The following is a 16,716-nucleotide window of genomic DNA, read 5'->3' on the forward strand; positions in this document are numbered from 1 at the left end:
CCACAAGAAGTTGGCACAATGAACTGGAGGCCTCCTATGTAATCTCTTAGTATCTGTCTTCTTGGGGGAGAAAAAAAAATGTATAAACAGCATAATATGTCTCACTTTCTTACAAGAAAATTCCAAGAATTGTCAATAACGATTTGTTGACATGAATGGAATTAAACTGGATTGAATTGAAATAGAAAATGAGAGAATTTATGCCGAAGAACTTTGGAAACTATTAAGTAGTATGTAATTATTTCATATACCTCAAAGTGGCACTATGAGGCTAAATAATCAGAATCTTTATCAGTAGAGTACTCATACTATCAAGTGGTTATCCCCTAAGGTCATATAGCAAGTAAATTCTGGAGACAAGGCTAGAATGCAGTGCAGTAGAGAATACAGAGTAGTGCTGTGACTGTATTATATTCCTTCCTCTTATCCAACTTCAAAGAATAGCAGTATCTTTGAATGTAGTTGTATCAAGTAGCTGAAAAAATATATTGCTTATGCAATTCAAGTCTTAGAAGTACACAAAGAGAATCTTCCAGGCCAATATCCAGTATGTCCTTCACATGACTTAAGACAGATGGTTTTTAATAGGCCTATAAAACTCAGTGCTAAAATTCTTCCTGTGACCTATTTACTAGGAGCTTTGTCCCGTTCCAGTGTCAGTTGAGCATGATTTATGCTGGATCTTTCCCTGTTCAGTCATCCTTCTTAAAAAAATGACATGATTGCTAGATCCTAGTGGAATATGGCATTGCTCAAATAGACTCAATGAAACAATATAAACTTATATCATTTACATGTATATGAAAAAATCAATATGCATTTAGCTTTAATAGCAAATGACTTGACTCAAAATAATTGTTTTGCAATGATTCTACCTATTTTTATCTCACATTGTATACATAAACTTGTCCCATGGTTTCTATTGTGTTCTAACATAAAAAATACTCAAAAATGGTATAAGATAATCATCTAAAATCTGTTAATAAATTATATTCCAAATTCAACTCTATTATAACAATGCATTTGAGTGGATTATTAATATTTAATAAGCTACTTGTAGATATCTCATTAATCCCTACACAATTAACCTGTTTCTCCTTATCCATATGATTTATCATTAATAATGAATTCACATGGGACAGTGAAAGTATATATTTACCCTTGGAATGAGGGCATATGGGTTTACAGTTATGTTTCTCTCATTCTCTCTCATTTGTCTCTCTCTCTCTCTCCATACACACACACACACACACACACACACACACACACACACACAAATATGTACATATACGTACATTTGTGGGTATATGCATAAATGCACATACATGCAATATTTGGTATTGTTAAGGTAGTATTAACAAAAGCAGCAAGAATTGATCCATATTTTGTTGCATCTCAGCTTTAGAGGCTGCACTGAGTGCACAATCATCTGCAATCAAAATATCAAGCACCAACACTCCAACCACTTTAATTTTGGCTTGTAAGTTTTTTCAAGTTGAAGAATTTACCATTTGTAGTAGCTGACTTTGATGTATATTTGCCCTCATTGACAACATGCCTAAAAACATAATGTCAAAAAGCAAGGGAGAAAGTAAAGAACCTTATTTCATTCCATTGTTGAGTAGGAAAGCTCCAAACCAATGTCTGTTGTCCAGAACCAGGGGCAAGCATGTCATCATGAAATTAATTATTATGGTGAAGAATTTTTCTAGGCAACCAAATTTTGACAAATTTTCCATAAGTCTTCATGACTAATAGTATCAAAGGCCTTGGTAATATCTATAAATGTTGCATACAGACCTCTGTTCTACTCTTGGCATTTCTCCTTGAGGTTTTGAGCAGCAAACACCCTATTGACTGCTCCTTGGCCCCTTCTGAAGCCACACTGTCTTTCAGGTAGATAATCTTCTTCCAGGCATGGATCAGACTGTTAAGGAGGACTCTGATAAGAATCTTGCCTGCAATCACTAAGAGAGAGACTCCCCCTATGACTGTCATTGGACAATCTATTCTCTTTACCTTTATAGAGATGGACAATATAAACATATTTGAACTCCTGGGACATAACCTCCTCTTGCCATAAAATATGGAAAATTGTAATCAGCTTCTATATAGGCAATAGACTCCCCACTTGTAAATCTCATTGGAATAGAATCAGCACTAGGTGCTTTGCCACAAAAAAAAAAAAAAAAAAAAAAAAAAAATAGCCTAATGGCATTCAAAACCTCTTCCTCAATTGGAACTTTAGCTAGGGAATGATTAATTTCAACCTAAGACAAATGGTCAATAGCTTGTATATATTTAGGTTTGTGTATGTATATAGGTATGTATACATGTGTCTATAAAACAAAACAAAACTATACATATATATATACATACAAACCAAATAGATGCATTTATATGTTACACACATATGTACATATATTTATATGTATTTGTGTTTTTGTTTAATTATCCCAATTACTTTTCTCTCTAAGGTGATTCTATTCAGCTATTCAAGAAATTCTCCAAGAAGACAATGGTAGAGAAATGTTTACCTTCAAGAATAATAAGATAACTGTTACTTCTATGATGTTGTATTAATATTCTTTATTCCTTACAGTCATACAGGTAATATCATTCCAATGAAGTCATCTGGGAGACTTTACTTAAATAAATAATCTGAATAATTTCTAAATTACAGAACATTAGAACTCAAATAGACCAGTGTCCAACAAATTAAAAATCAGTTTTAAAATCAAGGCACAGATAGGGTAATTTCCTTGTCTAAGATGGAATAGTTAATGAATATGTAGTCACCTTTAATTATCACCTGCCAAAATTCCTGATGCTTTGAAAGCTATAAATGGTATGGATAACTTTTTTATACATTTTTGTCAGTTTCCCAAAAATTCTCAAATATTCTCAATATATCAGAGGCCTTCCTCTTCTTGCCCAACAGTTCACTAAATGGACAAGCATTTAGTGAGTGACAATTATGTACCAAGAACTTTAGGGAAACAAAATGGAAAACCATGAAGAAAGGTAGAAAATGGTATCTTTTCTAGAAACTGAGTCTAATGGTAAAGACAACAGAAAACAACTGTGTATAAACAAGATAAAGAATCTATTAATATGAAAATAATCAGCACATCCAAGATATTAGAGCCTTGTGCATAACACTATCCACTAAGTTGAAACACTTGATTTTTCTGAATGATATTTGGTCAGTTTCTTTTAATGTCATTTTGTCTCATTTTCTAATTATGTGTAGAGAGTATATGAACATCAGGGATTGAAAAGATCTTAGGAAACTCTCTAATCCTCCCTCCCCCATCCTACAGATATAGAAATTGAGGCTGAGTGAAATTATAAGCCTTATCAAGAGTCACTCATGTAGTAAATGGCAGATGAAAGATTGCAACAAAAGGCCTCTGACTTAAGATCCAAGCTTTTCTTTATTCTACCAAAAGCATATTAAATATAATTTCTGAAGTAAATTGAGATGTCAGGATATGCTGCTGCTAGCAAATAGTTTTGTGTATTTTTACCCCCTACTCCTTTTGGAGATTAAGATGTTTTGAAATTCACAACCATAAAACATTTCTTGGGAAATATTGACATGAATTTGAGCATTTTCAGCAATAAACAGTTTGAGATTAATTAAAGCAATATGAAATGATATTTTCTGCCTAATGCAATGCAGCATGTTATGCCCCCTACCATTCAATTCTATAGCCTTCATTTATATGGCTTATTTAAAAATGTATTGATAAATTCATTCAACTGGCCATGTCATCAACTAGGGATCATATGTTTTGACCTACTGTATTTTGTCAGCAGAAAACAAGATCTGTTGGAAATACCAAAATATATTCAACAAGCCTGGGAACAAACAGAGGCCTTTTCTGAGGCCAGTTTAACTACCCAACTGTGAAAAGGCTGATCTCCAGGCAAAACAAGATTTTTAAAAAATATTACAATTTCCAATGAAATTGCTTAAAATGTAAAGTTTCCCTTACCTCCATAATGCCTTTAAGTCTTCTCAGCATAGAAGATAGAGAGGAAGGTGACCCGACCTGCGGGTCTAGAACTAGGGGGGTCTGAAGCCCCGTGCCAACCTGTAAGCAAAATGCTAGGTAAGGCTACAACCTGGGAATGGGTGAAGAAAAGAAAGAAGCGGAGACGATTCTGTGTTATGCAGAAACGCTCGTTTATTAGAGGGAAATACAAGGTTTTTATATGTTTCCAGAGTATAGGTTTGAAAAAACAATTCTGTGACTACGTGACTAGGGGAATTTTTGCTAGTTAGGAAACATCTGTGGTGGATCTTGTATTGTCCTATGGCAGGATATTTAAGAAAGAATGGTTTATTGTTAGTATCTGGGTCTTTATGACCGAGGTAGGATGTTCCCATGCTTTGTTGAGTAAGCAGGATGTTTGTTTAGGGTATAGGGCTTCAGCATGGGGCCCCAGCAGGAAGGGAAGAATATCTTTTTTCTGCTTCTTGCCATATCACTTAACTTGAAATGCCTACTATGTTTTTAAGAAGCTTCTCATGATTTTTTTTCACTTAAATTCACTGAAATAAAAATATCTTTCACTCATTCCACCTCTCCTATGTTTTTTGGCAAAATTGAGGGCATAGTTAGTAGATTACTGAACCTGCATAGAGAAATCCTAAGTTAAAATCTTATCTAGACTTAGATCTGTGCCTAAAGGGGGTTACCAAACTGTGCATAACCTTTGATCTATCAGTTTTTCTACTGAGTCAGTATCAAAAAGTTCATAAAAGAGGGGAAAAGATTTATATGCAAAAATGTTTGTAGTAGGCCTTTGTAGTGGCAAAGAACTGAAAATGGAATAATGCCCATCAGATGGGGAAAGGGTGAATAATATGTGAATGTAATAGAATATTATTGTTGTATATGAAATGATGAACAGGCTGATTTCAGAAAAAGCCTGCAGTGACTTACATGAACTAATGTTAAGGGAAATAAGTAGAACCAAAAGAACACTGTACAGAGAAGCAACAAGATTATGTGATGGTTATATTTCTACCATGTTTAATATATATAAGACTATTTGCTATCTAGGGGAGAGCATTGGGAAAGGGGAGAAATTGGAACACAATGTTTTGGAAGAGCTAATGTTGAATATGTTTTGAAAAATAAAAAGCTTTAACAAAAAACACATTAAAAAGATTATATGATGATGGTTCATTATGATAAATTTGGCTCTTTTAAACAATGAAGTCTTTTAAGGAAATTCCAATAGATGTTTGTTAGAAAAGGCCATCAATAATATCAATAGTAAACATATATGCACCAAGTAGTATAGCATCCATATTCCTAGAGAAGTTAAAAGATTTGCACAAAGAGACAACAAAACTATACTAGTGAGGGATCTCAAACTTATTCTATCAGAAAAAAATAAATTGAATCAAAAAAATAAGAAAAAAAGTTAAGGAGGTAAATAGAATTTTAGAAAAGTTAGGTATGATAGCTATTTGGAAAAAATGAATAAGGACAAAAAGGAATATACTTGTTTTCTCAGCAGTATATGAAATCTACACAAAAATTGATCATGTTTTAGGGTATAAAAACTGAATTGATAATTTCTTCTAAGAAAATGAAAATGATGGGACAACATATTAAGATTTATGGGATGCAGCCAAAGAAGTTCTTAGAGGAAATTTTATGTCTCTAAATACTTACTGGAATAAAATAAAGAGAAGATCAATGAATGAGACTTGCAAGTAAAAAAAAGTAACATAAAAAGAACAAATTAAATATCCACAAATAAATGTTAGTTTTGAAATGTTGAAAATAAAAGGAGAGATTAATAAAATTGAAATTAAGAAAACTATTGAATTAATAAATAAAATATTAGTTAGTTTTATGAAAAAAACAATAGATAAGACTTTTGTTAATGTGATTTGATAAACAAAAGAAGAAAAGCAAATTGCCAGTATCAAAAAATAGTGTGAACTTACCACGAATGAAAAGAAAATTAAAGCAATCAATAATTAGGAGTGATCTTGGACATGTATGCCAATAAATCTGAAATGTAATTCAGGTGATCACTACACTTACTACTATGGGCAAGAACCATTTAGAATAAATGGAGTTATTATTCTGGAGAGAAATTTGGAACAAAGATCTACAAAAGTGTACATGCCCTTTGATCCACTAATGTCTCTACTAACTCTGTATCTCACAGATATCATCAAAAAGGGAAAAGAACCCACATAAGCAAAAATGTCTGTAACATCCTTTTTGTACTGGAACTGGAAATTGAATTGATTAACATCAGTCAGAGAATGGCTCAATAAGTTATTGAATATAAAAGTTTTGGGATATTATTGTTCTCTAAGAAAAAATCAGCAGGATGATTTCAGAAATGCATGGAGAGACTTACATGAACTGTTGCTAAGTGAGTAGAAGGAAAGAACATTGTACACAGCAACAAGATTATGCAATGATCAATTTTTATGGATGTGGTTCTTTTCAATAATGAGGAATGAATCAGGCAAATTTCAAAATACTTGTGATAGAGAGAGCCATCTGCATCCAAAAAAAGAGGACTTGGGGATTGAATATGGAGTTTTCATCTTTTTTGATGTTGTTTGCTTGCTTTTTGTTTTTGTTCTAATTTTCTCCTTTTTCATCTGATTTTTCACAATAATTGTGGAGATGTGTAATAGAAGAATTGCATAATTGGATTACTTGCTGTCTAGAGAAGGGGATGGGAGGAAAAGAGGGAGAAAAATTTGAACACAAGATTTTCCAAGAGTTATTGTTAAAAGCTATGTTTAAATATATTTTGGAAAAAAAGAAGTTATTATTAAATAGGGTGATACTATAATCAAATTAGCAGAACAAGGGATAGTCTACCGCTCAAATATTTGGAAATGGAAGGAATTTATAGCCAAAGAAATACTAGAGAACTTTATATGAAATGAAAAATAATTTTTTGATTACCTTTAATTAAAAAAATTTGTACAAACAAAACCAGATCATAGATAAGGGAAAATATCCACTAACACAAAACAGTTTATATGTGCCTTTTTGTAGTGGCAAAGATCTGGAAACTTAGTGGACGCCCATCAATTGAAGAATGACTGAATAAATTATGGTATGTGAATGTAATGGGATATTATTGTTCTGTAAGAAATGACCTTCAGAAAGGCCTGGAGAGACTTACCTGAACTGATGCTGAGTAACATGAGTAAGAACTAAGAGAACATTGTACCCAGGAACAAGATTAAGTTATAATCAACTCTGATGGACTTGGGTCTTTTCAGCAATGAGGTGATTCAGTCCTATTTCAAAAGACTTGAAATAAAGAGAGCCATCTATATCCAGACAGAGCACTGTGGGGATTGAATGTGGATCAAAAGATAATATCTTTACTTTTTTTTTTTTTTTTTTTTTTACTTAATATGCACAGTTTGATAACTTTTTGGGCATAATTCCAGATTGCTCTCAAGAATGGCTGGATTCTTTCGCAACTCCACCAGCAATGTATTAGTGTCCCAGTTTCCCCACATCCCCTCCAATATTCATCATTATTTGTTCCTGTCATCTTAGCCAATCTGACAGGTGTGTAGTGGTATCTCAGAGTTGTTTTAATTTGCATTTCTCTGATCAGTAGTGATTTGGAACACTCTTTCATATGAGTGGATATAGTTTCAATTTCTTCCTCTGAGAATTGTCTGTTCATATCCTTTGACAATTTATCAATTGGAGAATAGTTTGGTTTCTTATAAATTAGGGTCAGTTCTCTATATATTTTGGAAATGAGACCTTTGTCAGAACCTTTGTTTTTAAAAATATTTTCCCAATTTCTTACTTCCCTTCTAATCTTGTTTGCATTAGTATTATTTGTACAGAAACTTTTTAGTTTGATGTAATCAAAATCTTCTATTTTGTGATCAATAATGATCTCTAGTTCTCCTCTGGTCATAAATTCCTTCCTCCTCCACAAGTCTGAGAGGTAGATTATCCTCTGTTCCTCTAATCTATTTATTATCTCCCTCTTTATGCCTAAATCATGGACCCATTTTGATCTTATCTTGGTATATGGTGTTAAGTGTGGATCCATATCTAATTTCTGCCATACTAATTTCCAGTTTTCCCAACAGTTTTTTCCAAATAATGAATCCCTAATGTTGGTATCTTTGGGTTTGTCAAAGATTAGGTTGCTATAGTTGTACCCTTTTTTGTCCTTTGTATCTAATCTGTTCCACTGATCTACCGTTATATTTCTTAGCCAGTACCAAATGGTTTTGGTGACTGCTGCTATATAATATAGCTTTAGATCAGGTACACTTAGACCACCTTTCTCTGAGTTTTTTTTTCATTAGTTCCCTTGCAATTCTCGACCTTTTATTCTTCCATATGAATTTTGTTGTTATTTTTTCTAGGTCATTGAAATAGTTTCTTGGGAGTCTGATTGGTATAGCACTAAATAATTAGATTAGTTTGGGGAGTATTGTCATCTTTATTATATTCGCTCGGCCTATCCAAGAGCACTGAATTTCTTTCCAATTATTTAAATCTGATTTTATTTTTGTGGCAAGTGTTTTGTAATTTTTCTCATATAATTCCTGACTTTTCTTTGGTAGATGGATTCCCAAATACTTTATACTCTCAACATTTGTTTGGAATGGAATTTCTCTTTGTATCTCTTGCTGTTGCATTTTGTTAGTGATATATAAAAATGCCGAGGATTTATGTGGATTTTTTTGTATCCTGCCAATTTGCTGAAATTTTGAATTATTTCTAGTAGCTTTTTAGCAGAGTCTTTGGGGTTCTCTAAGTATACCATCATGTCATCTGCAAAGAGTGATAGTTTGATTTCCTCATTTCCTACTCTAATTCCTTGAATCTCTTTCTCGGCTCTTATTGCCGAGGCTAGCGTTTCTAGTACTATATTGAATAGTAATGGTGATAGTGGGCAACCTTGTTTCACTCCTGATCTTACTGGGAAAGGTTGCAGTTTATTTCTATTGCATATTATGCTTACTGAAGGTCTTAAATATATGCTCCTGATTATGCTAAGGAATAGTCCATTTATTCCTATACTCTCAAGAGTTTTTAGTAGGAATGGATGTTGGATTTTGTCAAATGCTTTTTCTGCATATATTGAGATGATCATATGGTTTTTATTAATTTGATTATTAATATGGTCAATTATACTAATAGTTTTCCTAATATTAAACCAGCCCTGCATTCCTGGTATGAATTCTACTTGATCATAGTGTATTATCCTGGGGATGATTTTCTGAAGTCTTTTTGCTAATATCTTATTTAAGATTTTAGCATCAATATTCATTAAGGAGATTGGTCTATAATTTTCTTTCTCAGTTTTCGCTCTACCTGGTTTAGGTATCAGTACCATGTCTGTGTCATAAAAGGAGTTTGGTAGGACTCCTTCATCCCCTATTTTTTCAAATAATTTATATAACATTGGGGCTAATTGTTCTTTAAATGTTTGGTAGAATTCACATGTGAATCCATCTGGCCCTGGGGATTTTTTCCTGGGGAGTTGATTAATAGCTTGTTCTATTTCTTTTTCTGAAATGGGATTATTTAAGCAATTTATTTCCTCCTCTGTTAATCTAGGGAGCCTATATTTTTGGAGGAAGTCATCCATTTCACTTAAGTTATCAAATGTATTGGCATAAAGTTGGGCAAAGTAACTCCTTATTGTTTCTCTAATTTCCTCTTCATTGGTGGAAAGATCCCCCTTTTCATTTGTAAGACTATCAATTTGCTTTTCCTCTTTCTTTTTTTTAATCAAATTTACCAAAGGTTTATCTATTTTATTGGCTTTTTCATAAAACCAACTCTTGGTTTTATTCATTAATTCAATAGTTTTTTTACTTTCAATATTATTGATTTCTCCTTTTAATTTTTGTATTTCAAGTTTAATTTTTGGTTGGGGGTTTATAATTTGGTCATTTTCTAGCCTTTTAAGTTGTAAGCCCAATTCGTTAATCTTCTCTTTCTCTATTTTCTTCAAATAAGCCTCTAAAGATATAAAATTTCCCCTTATTACTGCTTTAGCTGCATCCCAAAGATTTTGATATGATGTCTCATCATTGTCATTATCTTGGGTGAAATTGTTAATTGTTTCTATAATTTGCTCTTTCACCCAGTCATTCTTTAAGATGAGATTATTCAGTTTCCAATTACTTTTTGGTCTATTTACCCCTAACTTATTACTGAATGTAGCTTTTATTGCATTGTGATCTGAGAGGAAGGCATTTATTATTTCTGCCTTCCTACATTTAATTTTGAGATCTTTATGTCCTAATATATGGTCTATTTTTGTATAGGATCCATGAAATGCTGAGAAGAAAGTATATCCCTTTCTATTGCCATTCAGTTTTCTCCAAAGGTCTATCATACCTAGTTTTTCTAATGTTCTATTTACTTTTTTAATTTCTTTCTTGTTTGTTTTGTGGTTTGATTTGTCTAAATCTGAGAGTGCAAGGTTGAGATCTCCCACTATTATAGTTTTACTGTCTATTTCTTCTTGCAATTCTCTTAACTTTTCCTTTAGAAAGTTAGATGCTATACCACTTGGTGCATATATGTTTAGTATTGATATAGCTTCATTATTTATGCTACCTTTCAGCAGGATATAGTTTCCTTCCTTATCTTTTTTTAATGAGATCTACTTCTGCTTTTGCTTGATCTGAGATAAGGATAGCTACCCCTGCTTTTTTGGCTTTACCTGAAGCATAATAGGCTCTGCTCCAACCTTTTACCTTTACTCTGTATGTATCTCCCTGCTTTAAGTGTGTTTCCTGTAAACAACATAATGTAGGGTTCTGCTTTTTGGTCCAATCTGCTATCCGTCTCCGTTTGATGGGATCGTTCATCCCATTTACATTTACAGTTAAAATTACTAATTCTGTATTTCCTGCCATCGTATTATCCCCAGATTATGTTTTTTTCTCTTGACCCCCCTGATCCCCCTCACCGATATTTAATTTACAGAACCCCCTTGTGACGCGCAACCCTCCCTCTTTTTTTTTTTTTTAGTATCCCTCCCCCCTCCCTTCAAGTCCCTTCACTTATTCTCCTTTTCCTTTGACCTTTTCCTCTCCCCCCTTTTAATGAGGTGAGAGAAAATTCTCTGAAAAACAAATATGTTAATTATTTACTCTTTGAGCCTCTCCTGATGAGAGTAAGATTCACACAATGATTCTCCCCCTCACTAAGTTCCCTCAGATATGGTGTATTTTCTATGCCTCTTCCTGTGATGTAGTTTCCCTCTTTTTATCATTCCTTCCCCTTTTTCTGAACCGACCTTCTTCCCTTTACTACACCCCCCCTTTTTTTCTTTTATATCAGTAAAATCAAATTATCCTTGAGTACTTTTTATATACCCACAACAGAGTTACAGTCCTCAAGGGTTCTGTGTACCTTTTTCTGTTTCTCTTCAATCTTGTGGATGTAGATCAAATTTTTTGTTTAAGTCTGGTTTTTTTCTTAGAAACATATAGAATTCCTCTATTTCATTGAATGACCATCTTCTTCCATGGAAAAAGATGCTAAACTTAGCTGGTAGTTCATTCTTGGTTGCAGTCCTTGATCTTTTGCCTTACAGAATATCAGGTTCCAGGCCCTTCTATCTTTTAATGTGGAGGCAGCCAGATCTTAGGTGACCCTTATTGTGGCACCTTGGTATTTAAATTGTTTTATTCTAGCTGCTTGCAGGATTTTCTCCTTTGTGTGGTAATTCTGCAGCTTAGCCACTATATTCCGTGGAGTTCTTTTTTTAGGGTTTATTTCAGAAGGAGTTCGATGAATTCTTTCCACATCTACTTTCCCTTCGGTTTCTATTATCTCTGGACAGTTCTCTTTGATAATTTCCTGTAAAATAGAATCTAGGCTCTTTTTTTGTCATAGTTTTCTGGAAGTCCAATAATCCGCAGATTATCTCTCCTAGATCTATTTTCCAGGTCTATAGATTTTCCCAGTAAGTATTTGACGTTGTTCTCCAGCTTCTCATTTTTTTTTTTTGTTTTGTTTGACTGTTTCTTGGGTTCTCTGTGAATCATTCATTTCTATTTGTTCCATCCTGACTTTTAAGGAGTTATTTTCTTCTTTCACAGTTTTGTAAATGCCCAATTTCGTTTTTAAATGAATTATTTTGCTCTATTGAATTTTTTTCCATTTCCCTAATTTTTTTTGAGAATTATTTTCTTTTTCCAATTCAGAAATTCTATTTTCTTGAGACTTTTTTATCTTTTCCAATTCAGAAATCCTACTTTCCTGTGTTTTTTTAACCTTTTCTAATTCACAAATTTTGTTTCCCTGCATCTCCTGTGAATTCTTTATTTTTTCCAACTCCAATTTCAGGACATTGTTATTCTCTATCATAGCTTCCCTTTCCTTTCCCCATTTTTCTTCAAACTCCCTTAATTTTTTAAGAGTTTCTTCTAGGAGAGAATTATGTGATGGGGGGCAGGAATCGTTCCCCTTTAGGTTGTTATCTGCTGTCTCTCCGCTGTTAACTTCCTTGGGGTTGGATACCTGCTCTTTCTCTGTATAGAAGGAATCTATAGTTTTTCTGGCTTTTTTGCTCATATTTAAAAAATCTTTTGGGGTCTGTCCCTGGGGTAGGAAATTATTTATTTACTTCTTTACCAGCTTCCTCCCAGACCGGATGGATGCAGCGGCTCCTGCGCCTGAGCTAAGATAGAGCTCTGGGAGAGAGTTCCCCACCCCTCCCTGGAAGTGCCTCAGAGGTGATTAGCACTGCTGTGCTCGAGGGCGTTGAACAGTAAAGGCAGCACAAAGCCCAGCCTATGAATCCCGGTGGGGTGTGGATGTCTGCAGCAGGTGAAGTGAAAAGCCCCTGTGCTCAAACTGAAAGTGTCTGCCAGAAACCGCGGTCCCTAGTTCAAAGGTTCCGCTTCTCTGGGACTTCCTGGAGCTGAGTTCCACTCCCTCCAGCTAAACTAGGCAGTGTGTGTTGCCTTGGGCCGTATCCACCCACTTGTCAATCTCTTAACTATTCTCAGGTGGTAGCTGAGGCCACACCCCCTGGTGCCGAGATCTGCTGAGTCACCTCCAGGATGGGGAAAATCTTATCTGAGTTTTTAAAGTATTTTAGCTTTCTCTTCTGAACTGCTAAATAATTAGCAGAGAAGAGCTAACAGCCTGTGCCAGATTCCTTTATCTCAGTAGCTTCTCTGATCCCAGAGCCCTTCCCAGCGCAATGGGCACAGTATGCGAACACCCAGCCGTCTGCACTGGCCTCTCTTCTTCCTCCCCTGGGGACTGACCTTGTCTGTTGAAACTCCAGATTCTCTTCAGCTGGTAAGTCGTGCTTCCAGTCCTTGTGGTATCTATCAGTCCTGGGCTTATTCTGAGGCTGATTTATCTAATTGGTTGTGAGGGAGTGAGGACGTTCACAGAGTCATGTGTTTCTTCTCCGCCATCTTGGCTCTGCCCTATCTTCACCTTTCTATTGCTGTTGCTGTTTGCTTGTTTGTTTTTTTTTTCTTTCTCATTTTTCCCCTTTTGATCTGATTTTTCTTGTGCTGCATGATAAATACGAAAATATACTTAGAAGAATTTTACATGTTGGAATACTTGCTTTCTGGGAGAAAGAATGGGGGGAATGGAGGGGAAAATTTGGACATTGAAAATTATGCAATTTTTTGAAAATAAAAAGTTTTAATAAAAAAGAAAGCTCTCTGCATGTGTTTTGAAAATATAGAGCTATTATTAAATAAAAGAAAAATATTATCTCACCTTATATGGAGGTATAATGTGAAATGAGTAAAAAAGAATGGTATGTATAAAAGTAATGGTAGTAGGAGAAAGTGGATAGAAAAGGGAGGGTGATGAAAGAAAACAGGGTAGATTGAAGCAAACAGTGGTCAGACACAAACACTGGTGAAGAGGGACACAAAACACTGGTGAAGAGGGACAGAGTGAAAAATAAAAAAAAAATAATTTTTTTATTAATTCCAATAATATATGAACTATTTAACAAAATATTGCAATAAGGAGTCCTGTCATTTTTATGACACAAATATGATGCTAATTTTGAAATCAGGAAGAGCTAAAGCAGAGAGAGAAAATTAGATGGCAATTTCCCTAATGAATATTGATTTCAAAAGTCTAAATAAAATATAAGCAAAAAGATATCAGCAATATATTACCTGGACAATACACTATGACCAGGTGGAATTTATAACAGGAATTCAAGGAGGGTTTTTATTAAAAAATATCAACATAATAATAATCAGCTTATTATAAATTACAATATTAAAAGAAATCATATTATCTCAATAGATATGGGAAATGCCATTGAAAAAAACATGGGAATTATTTCAATTAAAAACACTAGGAATCATAGGAATGAAAAGAATTTACTTAAAATGATAAGCAGCATCTATCTGAAATCATCACCAAGCATTATATGAAATATAGTTAAGCTAGAAACTATTCCAATGAGATTGGGGTGAATTAAGGATGCCCATTATCACTGCTATTATTCAAGACACTACTAGAAATATTTGCTTTACAATATGAAAAGAAAAAGAAAATGAAACAATTAGAATAGGTAATAAAGAAAGAAAACTAATGCTCTATGCAATAGTTAGACAATTCTAGAGAATTACCTAAAAAAGGTACTTGAAGTAATTGACAATTTTACCAAGGTTGTAGAATATAAAAGAAATATCCCTGAATGATGGCCATTTCTATATATTACTAGAGTCCAGCAGCAAGAGACAGAGAGTGAAATTTAATTTAAAATCACTGTGGATAATATAAAATACTTTGGATTCTACCTACCTGGACAAATTTAGAAATGATATAATTATAAAACACTTATCACACAGATAAAGTCAGATATAAATAGGAAAAGAATCAATTGTTCAAAGATAAGCCTAGCTAATATAATAAAAAGACAATTCTCCTTAAATTAATTGTCTTCTTAAGTTCCATATGAATGAAAATACCAAAAATAATTTTATGAAGTTAGAAAAAAATTGTAACATATTTCTTTTTAAAGAACTGGCATCAAGAATATTAAGGGAAATAATGGAAAGAAATAGAAAGAAAGGTCAACTATCTGGACCATATCTAAAACTTTATTATAAAGTTTTCAAATCATCATCAAAACTATTTGGTATTAAGAAATACAATGGTAGATCTATGTAATAGGTTAGGTACACAAGATACATTAGTAAATGAACATAGTAATCAACTATTTGATAAACCCAAAGATCACATTTTCTTGGATAAGAATGATAAATGATGCAGGAAAAACTGGAAATGACAGAAACTAGGCATAAATTAATGTCTGATATCATATACTAAGATAAGATCAAAATAGTAACATGATGTAGACATAAAGGGTGATACTATAAGCAAAATACATAGAGTAAGAACTAATTTACTTGTCAGATATGTAGAGAAAGGAATAATTTATGAACAAATGGGAGATAAAAAATTATGAAATTCATAAAGAATAATTTTGATTATGTTAAATTATAAAGTTTTTGCACATGCAAATTCAAAGCAACCAAGATTTGAAGGAAGACAGAGAGCCAGGAAACTTTTTTTATAGTCAACATTTCTGATTAAGGCCTCATTTCTATAATGTATAAAGAACTGAGTCAAGTTAATAAGAAGTCAAACCATTTCCCAGATAATAAATGTTCAAAGGGTAAGAATAGACATTTTTCAAATGAAGAAATTAACAGCATCTATATTTTATATCTATGGTATATTAAAAAAATGTTCCTCAGATTCATCAGATTGGCTAAGATGATAGAAAAAAAGAGGATGATAAATATTGGAGGAGTTGTGGGGAAATTAGAGCATTAATTAATTGTTGGTGAAGTGAATTTCTCCAACCACTTTGGAGACTGCTTTGGAACTATGTTTAAAGGATGAAAAAAAATGTGTATACCCCTTTATTAAGCAATAACACCACTAGTGATATGTTCCAAAGAGATCATTAAATGGAAAAGGACCAAATATAATTATAACATCTCCTTTTGTAGTGGAAAAGAATAAGAAATCAAAGAAATACACATCAAGTGGGAAATGGCTAAACTAATTTTGGTATATGGATATAATAATATACTATTGTTCTATAAAAATGATGACTTGGCCAAGTTCAAGATAACCTGGAAAGACTTAAGTGAATTGACAATGAGTGAAGTAATTAGGATGATTTTGATAGGCTTAGCTCTTATCAGCAATACAATAATCTAAGATCCAACTTCTTAAACTTTTGTTTGTGAGTCCATATTGATTCTCATTACTAACTTGGGGTTCACAAATTTATAATTTGTTAGCAGTTAGTATTTGATTTGTACACCTCTTTTATACACATATATACCTGAGGTCATGTAAACTTTCACAGGCAAAAAGGAGTTTTGAGTGAAAAAAAGTTTAAAAAGTCCTGATTTAATAAGATAACTCCAAAAAACTCATGATGAAAAACCCATACAGAGAAAGAACTATGGAGTCTGAATGAAGAGTGAAACATAAACATTTTTGTCTTGTTTTTCTTGTGATTTTCCCCATTTTTCTTATTCTTGCATAATATGCTATATGTCAACATGTTTAGTATGCTTGTATATATATAACATATCAAGTTGCTTGCCTTATTAGGGGTAAGGGAAGGAGGAGAGAAAAATTTGGAAATCAAAATCTTATCTAGAAACTGGAAGATGAATGAATGTCC

The sequence above is a fragment of the Sminthopsis crassicaudata genome, chromosome 2 (assembly GCF_048593235.1).
Source record: "Sminthopsis crassicaudata isolate SCR6 chromosome 2, ASM4859323v1, whole genome shotgun sequence".
Taxonomy (NCBI): domain Eukaryota; kingdom Metazoa; phylum Chordata; class Mammalia; order Dasyuromorphia; family Dasyuridae; genus Sminthopsis; species Sminthopsis crassicaudata.